Raw genomic sequence first — 21,843 nt, 5'->3', positions numbered from 1 at the left:
ATTAATGCATAATTATTTTTTTTTTGTTAGGCAAATTTCCCCGACACGTAAAAATAATTATGCAGGAATCACAATTTTCTCGAATTTCTCTCTATTTTTTTTTGTTAGGCAAATTTCCCCGACACGTAAAAATATAGGGACATTTGAGAAAGTGTTGATTAATGCATAATTATTTTTTTTTTAGGCAAATTTCCACGGCACGTAAAAATAATTATGCATTAATCACAATTTTCTCAAATTTCCCTAATTTTTTTTAAGGCAATTTTCCCAGACATGTAAAAATATAGGGAAATTCGAGAAAATGTTGATTAATGCTTAATTATTTTTTTTTTTTTGTTGATTGATGCATCATTTTTTTTTTTTAGGCAAATGTCCCCGACACGTTAAAACAATTATGCATTGATGTCCCCATCAGAGTGCCCCCTTACATCAGTGTCCTCATCAGAGCCCCCCTTACATCAGTATCCCCATCAGAGTGCCCCCTTACATCAGTGTCCCCATCAGAGTGCCCCCTTACATCAGTGTCCCCATCAGAGTGCCCCCTTACATCAGTGTCCCCATCAGAGCCCCCCTTACATCAATGTCCCCATCAGAGTGCCCCCTTACATCAGTGTCCCCATCAGAGTGCCCCCTTACATCAGTGTCCCCATCAGAGCCCCCTTACATCAATGTCCCCATCAGAGTGCCCCCTTACATCAGTGTCCCCATCAGAGCCCCCCTTACATCAGTGTCCCCATCAGAGCCCCCCTTACATCAGTGTCCCCATCAGAGTGCCCCCTTACATCAGTGTCCCCATCAGAGAGCCCCCTTACATCAGTGTCCCCATCAGAGTGCCCCCTTACATCAGTGTCCCCATCAGAGCCCCCCTTACATCAATGTCCCCATCAGAGTGCCCCCTTACATCAGTGTCCCCATCAAAGCCGCCTTTACATCAGTGTGCCCATCAGAGCCCCCCTTACATCAGTGTCCCCATCAGAGTGCCCCCTTACATCAGTGTCCCCATCAGAGTGCCCCCTTACATCAGTGTCCCCATCAGAGCCCCCCTTACATCAATGTCCCCATCAGAGTGCCCCCTTACATCAGTGTCCCCATCAGAGCCCCCCTTACATCAGTGTCCCCATCAGAGTGCCCCCTTACATCAATGTCTCCATCATTGGAAGACTCTGACAGCCACAGACACGGCTCCCAGAGACAGAGGGATGATGGGATTTGTAGTCTCATGTATATAAATATATATACACACAGTATATTGTGTTTCCCAATCGGGGAGATTTCCCCTCACTTCCTGTCTCGTACTCAAAGCAAGATATGAGAGAAAACTCCGCCCAAGTACAGGAATCCCTGGTTGTCACCAGTGTCTTGATTGGTAGATTTCCCCTCTTTTCCTCTTCTGGCGACAACCTGAAATTTAGGATTTCCCCTCTTGCAGGGATTCCCCTTCACTTCCTGTCCCACAGCCAAAAGAGGAAGTGAGAGAAAATCCCTCAAAAGGTGAGGGAATCCCTGGATGTCACCAGAACTAGTGTTCCCCATTGGAGTACAATCTAAGGTTCCCTAACACATTCATACATACTAGGGACAACCTAGACAGGAGCCAATTCACCTCTCAGCATGTCTTTGGAGAGTGGGAGGAAACCGGAGTAACCGGAGGAAACCCACGCAGGCACAGGGAGAACATGAAAACTCCAGGCAGGTGGTGCTGTGGTTGGAATTCGAACCAACAACCCGAGTACTGCCAAACCGGGGTTCTGATCTCTTTCCACTTTATCCAAAACTGAAAAAGATACATTGTGACACTTGGAATCCATTGATAGACAAAATACATAATGCCGAGACCCCAGAAGATGCTGCCAGACGCCGTCCTCCAACACGGACCGCTAGTCCCTGATCTTCGTACGCAGTGCTGACAATCTAGAATGAAGGGAAATTCCCCTCCTGGCTGATAATGGAACAGAACTTTCCCCGATCTCTTGTGCTCCTGAGAGGAAGAAACTCCGAGATGCAGCCGGTCCTCCATTATTACTGAATGTAAGGCTTCAAATCCCGGGGACAACGTGGCACATCGATCATTCCCTACAACGAACCACGGAATGTTCCACAGAACATGGAGGGAGGTGTGATTAGACTGGCAAGTCCTGGGGGGGGGGGGCAGGACAAAGGCTGCGTGACTCACCATCAGTGACCCCCTTTTTACTTTTTTAAATAAGGGAACCCCCCCACACACACACACATTCATTGTCTTCCCTCTCTCTCTCCCCCCTCTCTTCTCTCTCTCTCCTCTCTTCTCTCTCTCTCCTCTCTCTCTCCCTCTCTCTTCCCCCCTATCTCTCTCTCCCCCCCTCCCCTCTCTCTTCCCCCCTCTCTCTTTCCTCTTTCTCTTCTCCCCCCCCCTCTCCCTCTCTTCCCCCCCCTCTCTTCCACCTCTTTCCCCCCCCCTCCCCTCTCTCTCTACCCCCCTCTCTATCTTTCTTCTCCCCCCTCTCTCTTCCCCCCCTCTCTGTCTTTCCTCTATATCTCTTTCCTCTCTCTTTCTCCCCCCTCTCTTCCCCCTATCTCTCCCCCCTCTCTCTTTCCTCTTTCTCTCTCCCCCCCTCCCTCCCCCCCTCTCTCTTCTCTCCCCCTCCCCTCCTCTCTCTCCCCCTCTCTCTTTCTCCCCTCTCTCTCTCCCCCTCTCTCCTTCTCCCCTCTCCCCCTCTTCCCTCTCTCTCTGTACCCTCTCCCTCTTCCCTTTTTCCCTCTTCCCCCCTCTCTCTCCTCTCTCACCCTCTTCCCTCTCCATTCTCTCTCTCTCCTCTCTCTCTTCTCTCTGCCCTCTCTCCCTATTCCCTCTCTCTTCCCTTTCCCCTCTCTCCCTCACCCCTCTCTCCCTATTCCCTCTATCTTCCCTCTCTCTCTTCCCTCTCCCCTCTCTCCCTCTTCCCTCTCTCTTCCCTCTCTCTCTCTTCCCTCTCCCCTCTCTCCCTCTTTCTTCCCTCTCCCCCCTCTCTCTCCCTCTTCCCTCTCTCTTCTCTCTCCCTCTTCCCTCTCTTTCTTCCCTCTCTCCCTCTTCCCTCTCGCTTCCCTCTCTCTCTCTCCCCTCTCTCCCTCTTCCCTCTATCTCTATTCCCTCTCCCCTCTCTCCCTCTTCCCTCTCCCCCCCCTCTCTCTCTCTTCTCTCTCCCCTCTCTCCCTCTTTCTTCCCTCTCCCCCTCTCTCCCTCTTCCCTCTCTCTTCTCTCTCTCTCTTCCCTCTTCCCTCTCTCTCTTCCCTCTCCCCTCTCTCCCTCTTCCCTCTCTCTTCCCTCTCCCCCCTCTCTCTCTCCTCTCTCCCTTCTCTCTCTCCTCTCTCCCATATCTCCCTCTTTCTTCCCTCTCCTCTCTCCCCTCTCTCCCTCTTCCCTCTCTCTTCTCTCTCCCTCTTCCCTCTCTCTTCCCTCTCCCCTCTCTCTTCCCTCTCCCCTCTCTCCCTCTTCCCTCTCTCTCTTCCCTATCCCCTCTCTCCCTCTTCCCTCTCTCTTCCCTCTCCCCCCTCTCTCTCTCTTCTCTCTCCTCTCTCCCTCTTTCTTCCCTCACCCCCCCCTCTCCCCCCTCTCTCCCTCTTCCCTCCCCTCTCTCCCTCTTCCCTCTCCTCTCTCCCTCTTCCCTCTCTCTTCCCTCTCCCCCTCTTCCCTCTCCCCTCTCTCCCTCTTCCCTCTCCCCTCTCTCCCTCTTCCCTCTCCCCTCTCTCCCTCTTCCTTCTCTTTTCCCTCTCCCATCTCTCCCTCTTCCCTCTCTCTTCCCTCTCCCCTCTCTCCCTCTCTCTCCCCTCTCTCTCCCTCTCCCCTCTCTCTCTCTCTTCCCTCTCTCTTCCCTCTCCCCTCTCTCCCTCTTCCCTCCCTCTTCCCTCTTCCCTCCCCCCTCTCTGCCTCTTCCCTCTCCCCTCTCTCCCTCTTCCCTCTCTCTTCCCTCTCCCCTCTCTCCCTCTTCCCTCTCTCTTCCCTCTCCCCTCTCTCCCCTCTCTATATATACACACACATAATAATAATTTTATAAGATAATATGAGAAAATATATATACTACTATTATTATTGTGTCATTAATATATAATATGAAAATACTATAATTTATATTATATTACACTATTATATATACACACACACAGTGCCTTGAAAAAGTATTCATACCCCCTTGAAATTTTCCACATTTTGTCATTTTTTTATGTGATAGACCAACACAAAGTGGCACATAATTGTGATGTGAAAGGAGAAATGGTTTTCAAAATGTTTAACAAATAAATATGTTTAAAGTGTGGCGGCATTTGTATTCAGCCCCCTTTACTCTGATACCGTAACTAAAATCTAGTGGAACCAATTGCCTTCAGAAGTCACCTAATTAGTAAATAGAGTCCCCCTGTGTGTCATGTGATCTCAGTATAAATCCAGCTGTTCTGTGAAGCCCTCAGAGGTTTGTTAGAGAACATTAGTGAACAAGCAGCATCATGAAGGCCAAGGAACACACCAGACAGGTCAGAGATAAAGTTGTGGAGAAGTTTAAAGTAGGGTTATATTATAAAAAACTATACTAAGCTTTGACCATCTCACGGAGCACTGTTCAATCCATCATCCGAAAATGGCACAACTGCAAACCTACCAAGACATGGCAGTCCACCTAAACTGACCGGCCGGACAAGGAGAGCATTCATCAGAGAAGCAGCCAAGAGGCCCATGGGAACTCTGGAGGAGCTGCAGAGATCCACAGCTCAGGTGGGAGAACCTGTCCACAGGACAACTATTAGTCATGCACTCCACAAATCTGGCCTTTATGGAAGAGTGACAAGAAGAAAGCCATTGTTGGAAGAAAGCCATCAGAAGTCCCGTTTGCGGTTTGTGAGAAGCCATGTGGGGGACACAGCAAACATGTGGAAGAAGGGGCTCTGGTCAGAGGAGACCAAAATGGAACTTATTGGCCTAAAAGCAAAACGCTATGTGTGGCGGGAAACTAACACTGCACATCACCCTGAACACACCATCCCTACTGTGAAACATGGTGGTGGCAGCATCATGTGGTGGGGATGAGTTTCTTCAGCAGGGACAGGGAAGCTGGTCAGAGTTGATGGGAAGATGGATGGAGCCAAATACAGGGCAATCTTAGAAGAAAACCTGTTAGAGTCTGCAAAAGACCTGAGACCGGGGGGAGGTTCCCCTTCCAGCAGAACAACGACCCAAAACATCCAGCCAGAGCTACAATGGAAGGGTTCAGATCAAAGCATCTTCATGTGTTAGAATGGCCCAATCACAGTCCAGACCGAAATCCAATGGAGGATCTGTGGCCAGACCTGAAAACTGCTGTTCCCAGACGCTCTCCATCCAATCTGACAGAGCTTGAGGGATTCTGCAAAGAAGAACGGGCAGAAATGTCCCTCTCTAGATGTGCAAAGAGACATCCCCAAAAAGACTTGCAGCTGGAATTGCAGCCAAAGGGGGTCCTACAAAGTATTGACTCCGGGGGGCTGAATACAAATGCCGCCACACTTTTCACAGATTTATTCAAAACAAATGTTGGAAATCATTTCTCATTTTCCTTCCATTTCACAATTATGTGCCACTTTGTGCCGGTCTATCACATCCAATCCCAATAAATACATTGTAACATGACAACATGGGGGGGATACATTGTAACATGACAACATGGGGGACATTTCAGGGGGGAATACATTGTAACATGACAACATGGGGGACATTTCAGGGGGGAATACATTGTAACATGACAACATGGGGGACATTTCAGGGGAGGAGGGGATACATTGTAACATAACAACATGGGGGACATTTCAGGGGGTGTGAAGACTTTTTCAAGGCACTGTGTAAATGTTATTACCATGTTGGTGACATTTATAATCGGTGTAATTGATTATATACATGAGAGCATCAATATCTACGCAACGCTCTGCGAATGAGGATTTCATTCCAAAATCTTAATTTACATTTTACGGCGTGTCATTATTCTTTTCCTTGTGCCTTGCATCCTGCGTCATTTTCATCGGCGAGGAAGCAACTCCGCGCTCATCCATCCAACGAGGGAGCAACTCCGCACTCATCCATCCAACGAGGGAGCAACTCCGCGCTCATCCATCCAACGAGGGAGTGACTCCGCGCTCGTCCATCCAATGAGGGAGCGACTCCGTGTTCGTCCATCCAACGAGGGAGCGACTCCGTATTCGTCCATCCAACGAGGGAGCGACTCCGCACTCGTCCATCCAACGAGGGAGCAACTCCGTGCTTGTCTATCCAACGAGGGAGCAACTCCGCGCTCGTCCATCCAACGAGGGAGCAACTCCGCACTCGTCCATCCAACGAGGGAGCGGCACCTACAAGCAGGTGAGAGTTTTCCCGGCTTGTTTATGGATGCTGTCACAGGTGAGAACTTCATTGTTGAAGTCACATCAGCCTGTATACTGCGCTCTCTCCCATCGCTCCTCTGTATAATAAGTCGGAACTAATGGCGGGGGTCACTAGTCAGATCTGTGACCTGCACAGTGAATGGTCCGTCTGTATGTAGGTAAAGGCAGGAAGCACCTGGGACACATTCAGAAAAATGTACTTTGCATCTAAGATCAATACAAAGCCTCATTTAGCTTAAAGCAGAATGACATCTGTAATGCTGAATACCCATCATGCCTTGCATGCAAATAAATATGCAGAGGGAGTGATTTTTTAAAGGTCTGGCTAAAATATATATAAAATTATTATCATGATTAATTTTCTTTTTAATAATATTATGTGTACCATTATTTTTATATGTTATGATTATTATTAATAATTTTACTGCTTTATGTATATTATTTTTTGTATTAATAACAATTATAATAATGATGATTATAATAATTATTATCATTATTATTATTCTTTAGATAGATAGATAATAGATAGATGATAGATAGATAGATAGATAGATAGATAGATGATAAATAGATAGATAGATAGATAGATAGATAGATAATAGATAGATAGATAGATAGATAGATAGATAGATAGATAGATAGATAATAGATAGATAGATAGATAGATAGATAGATAGATAGATAGATAATAGATAGATAGATAATAGATAGATAGATAGATGATAGATAGATGATAGATAGATAGATAGATAGATAGATGATAGATAGATAATAGATAGATAGATAGATAGATAGATAGATAATAGATAGATAGATAGATAGATAGATAGATAGATAATAGATAGATTATAGATAGATAATAGATAGATTATAGATAGATAATAGATAATAGATAATAGATAGATAGATAGATAGATAGATAGATAGATAGATAGATAGATAATAGATAGATAGATAGATGATAGATAGATAGATAGATAGATAGATAGATAATAGATAGATAGATAGATAGATAGATAGATAGATAGATAGATAGATAGATAGCTCAGCATAAATGAGTTCCCCCCAACAGATATGTCAGAAAACCTTTCCTTTCCTTTCAGAATCCACATTTTCTATAGGACACTACACTACAAAATCCTCCCACAAATGCCGGCCATTAATTGCAGATTACGGTAATTTGCACACAAAAAAATTTATTTTTACCAACAAATCCATCCAGGAGCATGTTGCAAAAATGAATACACCCCAATGAAAGTCTCAGGAGCAAAGCTACATTTTAGACAACAAAATCCGAATGGACAAGAATTCAACTCCAGGTGAGTCTAATTATTCATTAAACAGGCGTCCAGCAGACAGGTGACTATAAAAGGGCGTTACTTAAAGAAAACTCCTCCCATTTCATGCTGTCAGCAATGGCACCACATGGAAGAGAAATGTCACAGGGCCTGAGAAAGAAAATCATTTCTTGACACAAGAAAGGTGAAGGCTACAAGAAGATCAGCAAAGCTTTACTTCTCAGTCAGAATACTGGAGCAAAAGTGAAACAAAAATGTAACAAAGATGGAACTGCAACCATCTCACAGAGACGTCCAGGTTGTCCACAGAGGTTAACACCTCAACAGGAGCATCTCCTGATAAGGGTTGAAGAAAATCGCCATGCAAGTTCACTGCAGTTAGCTACAGAAGTAGAGATCCGAACTGGGGTGATTGTTTCCCGTGACACAATACGGCGTACACTGCAGAGGAATGGCATGCATGGGTGTTATCCACGAAGGAAGCCTCTCCTAAAGCCCATGCACAAAAAAGCCCACCTAGAATTTGCCAGGACCCATGCTGAAAAAGAAGATGACTACTGGGACTCTGTACTCTTGAGTGATTAGACCACGATAAATGCCTTTGGAACTGATGGCTTCAAAATGGTATGGCGTTGCACAGGTGAAGAGTACAAAGAAAAATGCATGGTGCCTACTGTGAAACATGGTGGTGCCGGTGTCCTTCTGTGGGGCTGCATGAGTGCTGCTGGTGTTAGCTACATTTCATTGATGGTGTCATGAGTTCACAGATGTACTGCTCTATATTGAAAGAGAAGATGCTCCCATCACTCCGAGCCCTCGGTCGTCATGCACTTTTCCAACATGACAATGATCCAGAACACATCGAAGGCCACTGTTGCATTTCTGAAGAAGAACCGGGTGAAAGTGATCCAGTGGCCAAGTCTGTCTCCTCATCTGAACCCAATCCAACACCTATGGGGAAGGGAATTCTGAAGAGACAAGTTGAGCATCACTCTCCATCCAGCATCCAGGCTCTAAAAGAGGTCGTTCTTGAAAAACGGAGAGACCCCTCCAATTACCATCCCCCTTTTATTGTATGGAAACCTCCAGCACACTTCAATAAGTATCTGATTCTTCTCCCATAAACACGTATTATTCCATGATCCCAAGTCTCCAAATCTGGATAAATCCTGGAACTCACATCTGCTGCATACAGCGCCCCCCGCTGGAGTGGAATATGATTCCAGAGTATTTACAATGTATCAAAGACCATCCAAGCAGATGTTGGCTCACTCCTTCGAAGTCATCGCGTTGTTGGAGTCCCGGTTCAACGATCGCGTTACAGATCTGGCACAGTGATCCCCCCGCTCCTCACATGACACTTGGAAACATCTCTGTGTCCCCACGCTTGATGCGATGATTGGGGCCATGAGTGCTGTTTTTAATGCCAAAGCCAACCGAATGCCAAGCCGGGACAGGATAGATGAAAGTGGAAACACATGCGGCAAAAAAGACTCGAGGCGCCTGGGCCGGGAACAAAGTGAGAAATAATAGAATGTGCCTATAAAGGATCATTTGTGCCATCTATTAGTGGAAACCTTGAAAAAAAAATCTTTAACCCCTTGCCGTCCGCCTGCTGTTTATAAACGGCAGGGCGGTGGCAGTCCAGGGGCGGGTTGGCGTTCATAAACGGTACCCGCCTTTTCTAGCTGTGCACGCTCCCTGGGAGCGCGCAGCACCGCGATCCGGTGCCCGCTGTGTCCTCCGGACACAGTGAAACACCAATCGTCGGACGGGACCTCTGTACGAGGTCCTGATCATGTGATCACTGATTAGCCAATCAGTGATCACATGCAAAGTAGTAAGCAAGATGTCACTTGTGCCATCATTGCTTACTACGTGTGAAATATGTGAATGATCACAGAGGTCACATGGTACAGGGCTATTCACAACAGCCTTGTACCATGTGACAAGCTGTGACCATTCACAGCTCACTCAGTACTTCTCAATGACTGCAAGAATGCAGACAGAGAGAAGGAGAAATGATTGCTTTTACATCCTATATGGGTGTAAAAGCAATCAGTGTAAAAAAAAAAATCTTCATCACCCCCAAAAGTAGTACAGTGTCCCCATGGTGACACTGTACTGCTAGCGTGACAGTATGTAAAAAAAAAATAAAAATAAAAAATAATAATATGAAAAAATAAAATAAAAATGTAAAAAAAAATGTTTAAAAATTATAAATTTTGGTTATAAACAAATTTGGATTTTTTTTTTTTTACTAAAAAAATAACGGAATAAATTTTGGTCAAGATTTATGATGAAATATTATTTATTTGCAAAATTTTATAAAAAAAAAAACACTTTTTTAAAAATGTTTTGGACATTTCCATTTACATAGCAAAAAAAATAAAAATCCCAGCGGTGAATAAATACCACCAAAATAAAGCTTTACCTGTCTCAAAAAAATGGTAAAAAATTCATATGGGTACAGTGTTGCATGACCGCGCAATTGTCATTCAAAGTGTGATAGCGCTGAAAGCTGAAAATTGCCCTGGACAGGAAGAGGGTGAAAGTGTCCGGACAGGAAGGGGTTAAAACATACGTAAACCACAACGATGATCTTCTATTATGTGTTATTATTTTTTTTTTTTAACCAAAAACTATAATTTTTAAACTTTTTTTTTACAATTTTTTTACATTTTATATGTTATTTATTTATTTTTATTTTTAACATACTGTCACCCTAGCAGTACAGTGTCACCATGGTGACACTGTACTACTTGTGGGGGGTGATGAAGACACCTCTGGTCTATTAGGACCCTAGAAACACCTCTGGTCTGTTAGGACCCATTAGGACCCTAGAAACACTTCTGGTCTATTAGGACCCTAGAAACACCTCTGGTCTATTAGGACCTTGAAACACCTCTGGTCTGTTAGGGCCCTAGAAACACCTCTGGTCTATTAGGACCTTGAAACACCTCTGGTCTGTTAGGGCCCTAGAAACACCTCTGGTCTATTAGGACCCTATAAACACCTCTGGTCTATTGGGACCCTAGAAACACCTCTGGTCTATTAGGACACTAGAAAAACCTCTGGTCTATTAGGACCCATTAGGACCCTAGAAACACTTCTGGTCTATTAGGACCCTAGAAACACCTCTGGTCTATTAGGACCCTAGAAACACCTCTGGTCCATTATGACCCTAGAAACATTCTGGTCTATTAGGACCCTAGAAACACCTCTGGTCTATTAGGACCCTAGAAACACCTCATGTCTATTAGGACCCTAGAAACACCTCTGGTCTATTAGGACCTTAGAAACACCTCTGGTCTATTAGGACCCTAGAAACACCTCTGGTCTATTAGGACCTTAGAAACACCTCTGGTCTATTAGGACCCTAGAAACACCTCTGGTCTATTAGGACCCTAGAAACACTTCTGGTCTATTAGGACCCTAGAAACACCTCTGGTCTATTAGGACCCATTAGGACCCTAGAAACACTTCTGATCTATTAGGACCCTAGAAACACCTCTGGTTTATTAGGACCCATTAGGACCCTAGAAACACTTCTGGTCTATTAGGACCCTAGAAACACCTCTGGTCTGTTAGGACCCATTAGGACCCTAGAAACACTTCTGGTCTATTAGGACCCTAGAAACACCTCTGGTCTATTAGGACCCTAGAAACACCTCTGGTCTTTTAGGACACTAGAAACACCTCCAGTCTGTTAGGACCCTAGAAACACCTCTGGTCTATTAGGACCTTGAAACACCTCTGGTCTGTTAGGGCCCTAGAAACACCTCTGGTCTATTAGGACCCTAGAAACACCTCTGGTCTATTAGGACCCTAGAAACACCTCTGGTCTATTAGGACCCTAGAAACACCTCAGGTCTATTAGGACCCTAGAAACACCTCTGGTCTATTAGGACCCTAGAAACACCTCTGGTCTATTAGGACCTTAGAAACACCTCTGGTCTATTAGGACCCTAGAAACACCTCTGGTCTATTAGGACCTTAGAAACACCTCTGGTCTATTAGGACCCTAGAAACACCTCTGGTCTATTAGGACCCTAGAAACACCTCTGGTCTATTTGGACCCTAGAAACACCTCTGGTCTATTAGGACCCTAGAAACACCTCTGGTCTATTAGGACCTTAGAAACACCTCTGGTCTATTTGGACTCTAGAAACACCTCTGGTCTATTAGGACCTTAGAAACACCTCTGGTCTATTAGGACCCTAGAAACACCTCTGGTCTATTAGGACCCTAGAAACACTTCTGGCCTATTAGGACCTTAGAAACACCTCTGGTCTATTAGGACCCTAGAAACACCTCTGGTCTATTAGGACCCTAGAAACACCTCTGGTCTATTAGAACCCTAGAAACACCTCTCGTCTATTAGGACCTTAGAAACACCTCTGGTCTATTAGGACCCTAGAAACACCTCTGGTCTATTAGGACCCATTAGGACCCTAGAAACACTTCTGATCTATTAGGACCCTAGAAACACCTCTGGTCTATTAGGACCCATTAGGACCCTAGAAACACTTCTGGTCTATTAGGACCCTAGAAACACCTCTGGTCTATTAGGACCCATTAGGACCCTAGAAACACTTCTGGTTTATTAGGACCCTAGAAACACCTCTGGTCTATTAGGACCCATTAGGACCCTAGAAACACTTCTGGTCTATTAGGACCCTAGAAACACCTCTGGTCTATTAGGACCCTAGAAACACCTCTGGTCTATTAGGGCCTTAGAAACACCTCTGGTCTATTAGGGCCCTAGAAACACCCCTGGTCTATTAGGACCCTAGAAACACCTCTGGTCTATTAGGACCCTAGAAACACCTCTGGTCTATTAGGACCCTAGAAACACCTCTGGTCTATTAGGACCTTAGAAACACCTCTGGTCTATTTGGACCCTAGAAACACCTCTGGTCTATTAGGACCTTAGAAACACCTCTGGTCCATTAGGACCCTAGAAACACCTCTGGTCTATTAGGACCCTAGAAACACTTCTGGCCTATTAGGACCTTAGAAACACTTCTGGTCTATTAGGACCCTAGAAACACCTCTGGTCTATTAGGACCCTAGAAACACCTCTGGTCTATTAGAACCCTAGAAACACCTCTCGTCTATTAGGACCTTAGAAACACCTCTGGTCTATTAGGACCCTAGAAACACCTCTGGTCTATTAGGACCCATTAGGACCCTAGAAACACTTCTGGTCTATTAGGACCCTAGAAACACCTCTGGTCTATTAGGACCCATTAGGACCCTAGAAACACTTCTGATCTATTAGGACCCTAGAAACACCTCTGGTCTATTAGGACCCATTAGGACCCTAGAAACACTTCTGGTCTATTAGGACCCTAGAAACACCTCTGGTCTATTAGGACCCATTAGAACCCTAGAAACACTTCTGGTTTATTAGGACCCTAGAAACACCTCTGGTCTATTAGGACCCATTAGGACCCTAGAAACACTTCTGGTCTATTAGGACCCTAGAAACACCTCTGGTCTATTAGGACCCTAGAAACACCTCTGGTCTATTAGGGCCTTAGAAACACCTCTGGTCTATTAGGGCCCTAGAAACACCCCTGGTCTATTAGGACCCTAGAAACACCTCTGGTCTATTAGGACCCTAGAAACACCTCTGGTCTATTTGGACCCTAGAAACACCTCTGGTCTATTAGGACCCTAGAAACACCTCTGGTCTATTAGGACCTTAGAAACACCTCTGGTCTATTAGGACCCTAGAAACACCTCTGGTCTATTAGGACCCTAGAAACACCTCTTGTCTATTAGGGCCTTAGAAACACCTCTGGTCTATTAGGGCCCTAGAAACACCCCTGGTCTATTAGGACCCTAGAAACACCTCTGGTCTATTAGGACCCTAGAAACACCTCTGGTCTATTTGGACCCTAGAAACACCTCTGGTCTATTAGGACCCTAGAAACACCTCTGGTCTATTAGGACCTTAGAAACACCTCTGGTCTATTTGGACCCTAGAAACACCTCTGGTCTATTAGGACCTTAGAAACACCTCTGGTCCATTAGGACCCTAGAAACACCTCTGGTCTATTAGGACCCTAGAAACACTTCTGGCCTATTAGGACCCTAGAAACACCTCTGGTCTATTAGAACCCTAGAAACACCTCTGGTCTATTAGGACCCTAGAAACACCTCTGGTCTATTAGGACCCTAGAAACACCTCTGGTCTATTAGGACCCATTAGGACCCTAGAAACACTTCTGGTCTATTAGGACCCTAGAAACACCTCTGGTCTATTAGGACCCATTAGGACCCTAGAAACACTTCTGGTTTATTAGGACCCTAGAAACACCTCTGGTCTATTAGGACCCATTAGGACCCTAGAAACACTTCTGGTCTATTAGGACCCTAGAAACACCTCTGGTCTATTAGGACCCTAGAAACACCTCTGGTCTATTAGGACCCTAGAAACACCTCTGGTCTATTAGGACCTTAGAAACACCTCTGGTCTATTAGGACCCTGGAAACACCTCTGGTCTATTAGGACCTTAGAAACACCTCTGGTCTATTAGGACCCATTAGGACCCTAGAAACACTTCTGGTCTATTAGGACCCTAGAAACACCTCTGGTCTATTAGGACCCATTAGAACCCTAGAAACACTTCTGGTTTATTAGGACCCTAGAAACACCTCTGGTCTATTAGGACCCATTAGGACCCTAGAAACACTTCTGGTCTATTAGGACCCTAGAAACACCTCTGGTCTATTAGGACCCATTAGAACCCTAGAAACACTTCTGGTTTATTAGGACCCTAGAAACACCTCTGGTCTATTAGGACCCATTAGGACCCTAGAAACACTTCTGGTCTATTAGGACCCTAGAAACACCTCTGGTCTATTAGGACCCTAGAAACACCTCTGGTCTATTAGGGCCTTAGAAACACCTCTGGTCTATTAGGGCCCTAGAAACACCCCTGGTCTATTAGGACCCTAGAAACACCTCTGGTCTATTAGGACCCTAGAAACACCTCTGGTCTATTTGGACCCTAGAAACACCTCTGGTCTATTAGGACCCTAGAAACACCTCTGGTCTATTAGGACCTTAGAAACACCTCTGGTCTATTAGGACCCTAGAAACACCTCTGGTCTATTAGGGCCTTAGAAACACCTCTGGTCTATTAGGGCCCTAGAAACACCCCTGGTCTATTAGGACCCTAGAAACACCTCTGGTCTATTAGGACCCTAGAAACACCTCTGGTCTATTTGGACCCTAGAAACACCTCTGGTCTATTAGGACCCTAGAAACACCTCTGGTCTATTAGGACCCTAGAAACACCTCTGGTCTATTAGGACCTTAGAAACACCTCTGGTCTATTTGGACCCTAGAAACACCTCTGGTCTATTAGGACCTTAGAAACACCTCTGGTCCATTAGGACCCTAGAAACACCTCTGGTCTATTAGGACCCTAGAAACACTTCTGGCCTATTAGGACCCTAGAAACACCTCTGGTCTATTAGAACCCTAGAAACACCTCTGGTCTATTAGGACCCTAGAAACACCTCTGGTCTATTAGGACCCTAGAAACACCTCTGGTCTATTAGGACCCATTAGGACCCTAGAAACACTTCTGGTCTATTAGGACCCTAGAAACACCTCTGGTCTATTAGGACCCATTAGGACCCTAGAAACACTTCTGGTTTATTAGGACCCTAGAAACACCTCTGGTCTATTAGGACCCATTAGGACCCTAGAAACACTTCTGGTCTATTAGGACCCTAGAAACACCTCTGGTCTATTAGGACCCTAGAAACACCTCTGGTCTATTAGGACCCTAGAAACACCTCTGGTCTATTAGGACCTTAGAAACACCTCTGGTCTATTAGGACCCTGGAAACACCTCTGGTCTATTAGGACCTTAGAAACACCTCTGGTCTAATAGGACCTTAGAAACACCTCTGGTCTAATAGGACCTTAGAAACACCTCTGGTAGTGGTGGTAATGAAAAGAAAAAGCCTTGAACTTGAACTGATTGATGGTGTTATGGGCAGGTATCCCCCGCGGCGGGGTCTTATTTCGAGATGTCGGCAGTCGGTCTCCAGTTGCGGCTCCACCCGTGTAATTTTCAGCACCCTGCAGGTACTTATCTAAATATGTCCTATGACCTCATCCCGTGCAGTATCTGGAGGTGATCGGGGACACGTAAGTGATATTTCAATCAGAGATCACAGCTGGGGGGCACAGGGAATGCAAAGCTCAGTTCATAGATGTTGAACTTCAGGGATAAAAAGAAGCTTGTTATGTCATGTTGAGTGCCAGGCTTGTCTACGGCGTTGAAGGCTCTGAGTTCATCGACAAAAAGGCAAGAAAAAACAGTAGCATCTCTTTGTATTTGTAGTATTTAACCCCAAACCAAAAATGGAAAATATAGCAATTTACCAATCATTAGACATGGTGGGTGACTGCATTAGTTTTCTTTTTTGAAAGGCTTTTTTCCCCCTTGTTTTCACCTGGTGATGTGGCCAGTAAGACCCCTTTCACACGGGTGTTCTGTATGTCCGGTTTTTCATCTGAAAAACTGACACCCATGTATATCTATACACTAGCGGATGTAAACAGATAATCATCCGTTTACATCCGTTAACCACTTCCAGTCCTGACACTTTCACCCCCTTCCAGTCGGGACACTTTCTCCCCCCTTCCAGTCCGGACACTTTCACCCCCTTCCAGTCCGGACACTTTCACCCCCTTCCTGTCCGGACACTTTCACCCCCTTCCAGTCCGGACACTTTCACCCCCTTCCTGTCCAGGCCAATTTTCAGCTTTCAGCACTATCACACTATGAATGGCAATTGCGCGGTCATGCAACACTTTAACCATATTAATTTTTTAGCATTTTTTTGAGACAGATAAAGCTTTATTTTGGTGGTATTTATTCACCGCTGGGATTTTTATTTTTTTTTGCTATATAAATGAAAATGTCCAAAAATGTTGAAAAAAAATGTTTTTCTTATAAAATTTTGCAAATAAATAATCTTTCTTCATAAATCTTGGCTAAAATTTAGTCACTTATCTTTTTAGTAAAAAAACAATAGCCCAAATTAGTTTATAACCAAAAATTATAATTTATCAAAACTTTTAACATTTTTATTTTATTTTTTTTATATTATTATTTATGTTTTTTTTTTTTACTGTCACCCTAGCAGTACTGTTACCATAGTGACACTGTACTACTTGTGGGGGGAGATGAAGATTTTTTTTTACACTGATTGCTTTTACACCCATAAAGGCTGTAAAAGCGATAATTTCTCCTTCTCTCTGGCTGCATTCTTGCATCCATTGAGAAATACTGTGAGAGCTGTGATTGGTCACAGCTTGTCACATGGTACAAGGCTGTTGTGAATAGCCCTGGACCATGTGATCTCTGTGATCATTCACAGATTTCACACGTAGTAAGCAATGATGTCAGAAGTGACATCTTGCTTACTACTCTTCATGTGATCACTGATTGGCCAATCAGTGATCACATGATCGGGACCTCACACAGAGGTCCCGTACAACGATCGGTGTTCCACTGTGTCCAGAGTGGAGCGTGCACAAGCAGGGAGCAGGGGGCAGTTTATAAACGGCCACCCGCCCCTGCACTGTTCCCATCCAGCCGTTTATATACATGGGCCGGACGGGAAGGGGTTAATGTCCGCATTCATTAACATCTGTTTTTTCGAACAGAAGAAAACCCTATTTTTCTGCCATTAATAAAAACGGAACAGACAAGAAAATGAATGTAAACGGACAAAAAACGAATGAAAAACGGACGAAAAATGGATAAAAAACTGATGTAAAACGGATGTTAATTCGACTCGAACATTGGCCGTTCGTGTGTTCAGCAAACACATGAACGGTAAGGTCATTCGTTGGGTCGTTCGTTGGGCTGTTCGCCTGCCATGCCCCAGGTCAGCTGTAATGCTTTGGCCAATGACAGCATATGATGGCGTCATAAGGGGGCAGAGATAACCCCGCCCCTTTTCGACATCATCATTGTATTTAAGAACTGTCATTGCAGCACAGCTGTCAGACCCCGGGAGCCAGCGCCCTTTTTTTTTTTTCGTTTTTCGGGTCGGGGGTGGCGGCGGGCATCGCGTTGATGTTGGATCTACTTGGGGGACATTTTTTTAATTTTTGTTTTTAATAAAGGACTTGTCAAAGAGTGTCTCCTGTCATTTTTTACACTACACTTTTTTTTAGTGAATGGGTAGCGTTAAGATGTACCCCATACTCTTTTCACATTGGGGGGGCGGGATCTGGAGGCCCCCTTGTTAAAGGGGTTTTCCAGATTCCGATAAGCCCCCCCCCGCCCACAGACCCCCACAACCACCGGCCATGGTTGTGTTGAAGAGGCCCTTGTCCCCATCAACATGGGGACAAGGTGCTTTGGGGGAGGAGCCCCCCTGCCCCAAAGCACCCCCTAGAGGTTGAAGATAATCATAATGAGAACAGAAATCACTCAATCACCCAAGAGATTCCCGAACTTTCCACTTCTTAATAGGTGATCTAACAGTACTGATTGGCATATTGAAGGCTTTGGACATCTTTTTATGTCCTTTTCCATCTTTATAAACTTCCATTACCTTGTTACGCAGGACTTTTGCCAGTTCTTTTCTGCTCCCCATGGCTCAGTATCTAGCCTAGTCAGTGCTTCCACGTGAGAGCGAACAAACTCATTGACTATTTATACACTGACACTGATTGGGATTTAAAAAGTCAGAGATGTGGGACATTAACCTCTAATTGGCATTGTAACCCGTGTGTGTCACCTTGTGTGTCTGTACCAAGGCCGAACATTCCAGGGGGTGGAGACTTCTGATCCAGGGGGTGGATACTTCTGATCCAGGGGGCGGAGACTTCAGATCCGGGCCATTTAGGTGATTTCTGTTATCATTATGATTTTAAAAGGAGCCAAACAACTATTTGATAATAAATGGCTTTATACAGGGGCGGACTGACTATTTGGAAACTCGGGCACTGGGTCAGTAGGGGGCCCCATGAGATGCCCCTGGTACCTTTTTCATAGGCTTTTTTGAGTTTGGGCAAGGACACAGGGGCCCCATGATCCCCTATTGCCCGGGGGGCCCCATGAGTTGTCAGTCCGCCCCTGGCTTCATATGATCATCATCCTTCAATAAAAGAGCATTTTTTGGCATGATCAGTCATATTTTCCATATCAATGCCAAAATTTCACAATTTCTGCCAGGGGATGCAAACTTTTGAGCACAACTGTAGATGTGATATCCTGCTCTTTAGTTGATAAAAAGTAATATTTTACCTCGATCTAGGAAGCAGGCAGGCGCCATGAAGAATGTGGGCATCTGAAGCCCACAGGTCTATATTTCGGGGATCAGGTGCTGCTGGCTATCCCGGAAAGCACCTCCCGATGTCGCGCCTGCGCAGTAATGACACTGCGCGGCGCACCACATTCCTAACTAGGATTCGCAAGGACTCCTGGGATAGAAGACATCCCAGGAGACCTTGCGAATCGCCTTATTACGTCTTCGCCTAGGCGGCAGGGACCAGAAGCGCTGCCTTTACCCACTATTTAACGGTGTTTACGATCTTTTAAAAAAATAAATAAATAAATTTAAAAAAAAATATATATATATATATATATATATCTCCAAATACAACAGTACAACAAAAGGGCGATGCTAATTGAGGAAAAATAAAATGGATGCAACGCCGCTTTAAATCTGCTACAATGATGTTCCACGTGCATTATTTTCCCCCTGATTGCACCCTGTAGCAGTGAAAGATGGACCTGCCATACACTGAGTGAGATCAGATTGCAGAGGGGGAGCACCTGTGATGTGCCTGTCAGTACAGGTCAAAAATCAGGTCAGATCTCAGGGAATCTTTGGAAATATCATGCTGTACAGATGAGAAGACAGCTCCGGCACACCTGGCACGTCACTTCATCTCCTCCTGATACAGCATAGAGCTTGTGTAATTCCAACCGTGACATATCCTTTAAACCGAGATTATTGTCATGGACAGAGGTCAGGCTCAGAGACCAGTAGCAAGAGCAGTAGAGAGGTTCCCACCAACCAGTAGGATAGGTAAAGAAGGAGGTCACTCTGGCAGATGACACAGGCTCCCCCCCCCCCCTAAGCACTAACCAGTATTCACCAGAGCTCCTGATGGTGGGGTTTCACTGCATGCTAGCACCAGGTTGTGGGCCTCAGGATCGCTCCACCAGGAGGTATGGAAGCCTGGGTCCAGGAGCAGATATAGCAGGTAGGGATCAAGCAGAAGCATAGGCAAGGAACAAGCCAAAGGCTGGTAACAAGTGTTTGCAGGTTGGGATCAAGTGGAAGTGTAGTCGAGGAACAAGCCAAAGGTCAGTAATGAGTCATTGCAGGTTGGGATCAAGTGGAAGCATAATCGAGGAACAAGCCAAAGGTCAGTAATGAGTCATTGCAGATTGGGATCAAGTGGAAGCATAGTCGAGGAACAAGCCAAAGGTCAGTAACGAGTGGTTGCAGGTTGGGATCAAGTGGAAGACTAGTTCAGGAACAAGCCAAAGGTCAGTAACGAGTGGTTGCAGGTTGGGATCAAGTGGAAGCGTAGTCGAGGAACAAGCCAAAGGTCAGTAACGAGTCGTTGAAGGTTGGGATCAAGTGGAAGCGTAGTCGAGGAACAAGCCAAAGGTCAGTAACAAGTGGTTGCAGGTTGGGATCAAGTGGAAGACTAGTTCAGGAACAAGCCAAAGATCAGTAACAAGTGGTTGCAGGTTGGGATCAAGTGGAAGCGTAGTCGAGGAACAAGCCAAAGGTCAGCAACGAGTGGTTGCAGGTTGGGATCAAGTGGAAGTGTAGTCGAGGAACAAACCAAAGGTCAGTAACGAGTTGCTGCAGATTTGGATCAAGTGGAAGTGTAGTCGAGGAACAAGCCAAAGGTCAGTAACGAGTGGTCGCGCAGATAAGGACAGCTACAGGTGTGCAAATGAGCAAGATATCAGCTGGAGAGAGCACAATAATCTGGCAAACGGGAAGTGCAGAGACAAGGCTGACATAGGAAGTTCATGGAAGTTCACCAGAAACAAGGCAAGATTGTCTGAGGGATCAGACAATATGCTGTCCAGCATCTCAAGTGGCTCTGCAAGGAGATCTACTGTTGAATGTAGCAATGGTCATGGGTTCAGATCCCAGTCCTGACAACAAAGACTTTTAACAAGCCAGGGATAAAGATTCTTCACAAAAAGCACATAATGGTGCACATTGGCAACCCTGTCTTCTTATTGCGTTCTCAGGTTTTATACTCCATTCTTCCTGCCAAAGTAACATTGGTACTCTAATCCTTTTTCCTTGCAACATCAACCATAGCATTACATAAGATCGGCAGCAGACTGTATGGTAAGTGTTTCAGAACCTTACAGTAATCCAGAGCTTCCTTGCCAAAGAATGTACTAACCAAAACAACTCTTGGTGGTTGATCACTTGCGCCAAGCAGTTGGCAAGGTCTTGCAGTGCGGAAGACTTTGAGGCCCCACTGCTCAATAAAACTAACTACCAGAGCTGTCATCATGGCTGCTTTATAGGGTTTGGCACAAGGGTGACCCAGGCAGAAGACCTTTCCAGACCCTCTCAGGCCTATGGCTCCCAGCACCTCCATCTTTGACTGGATTAATGGTAGAACACTAGTGTCATCCTTCATTCTCCTGGACAAACAACTCCGACTGTCAGGACCATCTACTGAAGCATTAAATTTCTGAGTCATATTTACAGATTTATGTGCTCTGGATTGGTAATTGTGGGTGGTTTGGGATGAGCAGAGACTGGCTTGGTGAAGATACAAATAAAACAGGCACAAAAATAACGTGTTAATGATATTGAGTGTTTCTTGGAGAAGTTCTCCACGTTGGCAATAGCCAAAGTCTCCTATTAATAAACACATGACAAAGGTTGGGAGTAAATGCAAGACCAGAATTGCCAAGTTAGTGATCACAGGCGACAAAGCTCTGATTGATCTATGTCACAGATCCTCCTGAATCTCTGAGAAAAAAACTATATTCTGCTAAAGAAACAAGGCAACATGGAATTTAACAGAGCAGTCATTAAACTTGAACTGGTCTTAAAAATGAGATGATTCTTTCTCAAACCAGCCTCATTCACATCTATGAGTACAGACAGACACCTCTGGCTTGCTAAGTTGATAAAAAAG

Source organism: Staurois parvus, unplaced genomic scaffold (assembly GCF_062004578.1).
Source record: "Staurois parvus isolate SC_StPar_1 unplaced genomic scaffold, SC_StPar_1.0 ptg001593l, whole genome shotgun sequence".
Taxonomy (NCBI): Eukaryota; Metazoa; Chordata; class Amphibia; order Anura; family Ranidae; genus Staurois; species Staurois parvus.
This window is presented reverse-complemented; position numbering follows the sequence as displayed.